This window comes from Pinus tabuliformis, chromosome 8 (genome assembly GCF_031772625.1).
Source record: "Pinus tabuliformis cultivar Carrire ecotype Pingquan chromosome 8, CPIR1, whole genome shotgun sequence".
Lineage (NCBI taxonomy): Eukaryota > Viridiplantae > Streptophyta > Pinopsida > Pinales > Pinaceae > Pinus > Pinus tabuliformis.
The window spans coordinates 9,365,884-9,368,937 of record NC_142294.1 but is presented as its reverse complement, the minus strand read 5'-3'; positions in this window follow the sequence as shown (position 1 = coordinate 9,368,937).

The following is a 3,054-nucleotide window of genomic DNA, read 5'->3' as shown; positions in this document are numbered from 1 at the left end:
CACAAGGAGGGTTGAGCAACAATTATAAAAGGAAGAGAAGAACCTCATTTTTGCATCTTCTTGGCATTTAATTTACAATTTGGAGAGTTTGCTTGAGCAAATTAGCCAAGCCAACAAGTGTTGTTTAGCACAAGGAATTTCCAAGCAAAAATTCGAGCTCTTCTTCAGGGGACTTCGAGTGCCACTCTAGGAGAGAGATTGTTGGCATATTTTGGCATCTTGTGTGAGATTTTTTCAGTTTTTCTTCAACTTGTGCGAATTTTTAGAGGACGTAGTGGAGGATTTCGTTGGTGCTTCAGGGGCTGGCATTTATTGTCTTCGAGCTCGCTATTTTGGGGAAATTTTTCTTTGAGGACGAGTTGTTTGTGGGAAATTTTCGAGCTGAAAGTGCAGGAGATTTGTGGGCCGAAAATTCTCTTCTTTGTGTGAAAATTTCACAAGAAGAATCCCCACTGCAGCAACTGATGATATTACTCCTATTTGTTAAATTCCTTTAAACAAAATACTTGCAGTTTCCTACAGCAAATATCATAATACATACACTGCAGCCTTCACTTCATTAAATTATAAGCAGAAACAAGATACTGAGCAAGAAAGAAAATACAACACAATAGACACCATTATTTTTGGACAAATGTCCCCGGAAAAACCCAATGCGGGAAAATCGGTGCAACAGTTCTGAGGGTTTATTATTATTAAGCAGTAGAAAATTATGAATACATCTCTGAATACCTCTCAAGTTATTCAGTTACACAGAGCAAAATACTGGCAGAAAGATTTGTGAAATTACCTCACACTATCACTTGAAATCCTCGCTGATCCAGCCCCAGAATGATTGCCCCCGACTTTTCTGGTTGCCTCTGCGTCAGCACGGCGTCAAGCTCTCTAGGAATAACGTCAATCCTCTTGGTTGGTCGATTTGCTACCTAGGAGATTCAATTTCTGCCTCCTGGTCTCACACCTTGGCTCCCGGCTTCTGAAACTCGAATTCCCTCTGCAAATTTCGGACTCCCTCTTGGCTTCTGCACTGACTCTGTGTGGCTCTGCGTCAGCCCCTCTGGCTCAGCGCTACCACTGTTGGATTACTCTCTACCTCTCTCTGCTGCTGATTCTCCAACTGAGAAAATCACTCTCTCTCCGGATGCTATCCCTGCCCCTCAACTGCAAGAAATATCCTCAATCGAATTTCCTCCTAAAAACTTCAGAAATTCGATCTCTTGATCTCTCGGTGTGTTTTCCAAATGACCCTCAAGCCTCTTCTTATATCTTTCTATTGGACAACCAATGACCTAGATTAACTCCTAATCAAAGGCTAAGATTGTTTTGGCTTGATCTTTGTCTTCTTCTAGAAGTTATACCCACAATTAGATTAATACCCATTAATTTTTTAATTTTCCTAAGTTTAGACTTAAGAACTCCATTAAAAATATTAATTATTTTAATAAAATTGTCTCTGGGTGGAATTTCCCAAAATGCTTTCTGAGTTCTTTGGAATACATGTGCCTAAGCCTCCCTGCAAAATTTGAGAGAGCGTATCCGATGCTACCCCAAAACAACAATTTGCGCTTGCGTGGGGGTTTACTGGCTATTCTTTGTGCAAGGGGTTGAGGAGCAGTGTTGTGCTGGATATTGGAGATGATTTTGGTCGGGAATTTAAGGAAGGAATTTCGCTAGGGTTTGGAGGGGTTTCCCTTTGGGAAAATTGTGCATCTTTACAACAGTTCGATTCTCGAAACTCACTGGCAGACTAAGAGGGCTACACGCAACTTTTGGGGTTTTGGTGACCGGTGGATTTAGCTTGATATTTTTCTGTGTTTTGTTGGATTGGGTGTGAGAAGCCTTCTCCTAATTTTTCATAATTTTTGGAGTATTATTGAGGGATCATTTCATGGTTTGCCTCTAGCAGCAACAGTAATTTTTTTAGCAGTGCGTTTGGAAAAATGAGAACTTTTTGCAGTTGGAATTTGCTTGGATATTCACCTAGATATTGTATGCTTGGAGTGGCAAGCCCAATTTCTATCATTCTACTCTATTGTACTCGGCTCCAGCGGAAATTTAATAAAATGGTTCGGATTTGTTGTTGTTATTCTATGGTTTACAGATTTATTTTTGCTTGTGTAAAAATTGTGCTTGCATGGTTGTATTTTCTTGTTGTAGCTTAGTGCATGTTTTTGGTATTCATTGTATTTCCTAGTTTGGGATATTACAAATTTTCTCACTCCTTTGACTTCCTTCTCTCTCCTTTGACTTTCGTTGTCTTTCTTCTTGATTAGGTATAGAAATCAATGTACGATGTGATGGTGAGTGAATAAGCTTCCAAGAGGTTGAGTTGACTTGTATATATAGTTGTCCACAAGGATCAAATAGTTGCCACAAGGCCAACTTGTCCAAAGAGGGACTTGGTCTTGTGTTGACTCTTTGACTCAAAATAAAAAATCCTTTTTCTTTTAAAAGTCCAAATGGGGCTTGACTCAAATACATTTCTTTTGACTCAAAATAATTTCTTTTTCACTCTTTTTTACTCTATAAGCATGAAGAACATGCTTTGACCAAAATAAAATAATGATAATGAATATAATAATAAATATATCAATGATAAAAATTACATTTTATTGCATTATGAAGACCGACACTAGTTACATTTTTTCAACACTCTCTTAACTAAGAAGGTATTCATAATGACACAACAGGATACTCTCAAGTTGAAATAGTCATATAAGAAAGGATCTGAATTGATAAGCATCAATTATGATTTACATCATCATAGCCAGCATTGTCAAAATAGCAAGGCCTTGACTAACACACTTTATCTCTCCACTAGATCAGAGCACAATGTTGGGAGGCATAAATTTGGACACCACTGCCTCTCAAGGTACATACCCCACCCAGGTGTTCCAAAGGTATGACCTCACAGAACCATTTCCTAATCCCAAGGAAAAGTACGTCCTCCAGACCATTCTTTACGAAGTCCATGTTGAAGAATGTAACTAGGTTCGGTCTTCATAAATTGTACTCAAGTCAAAATGTAATATATTTGTCAAAAGAAAAGCAAAA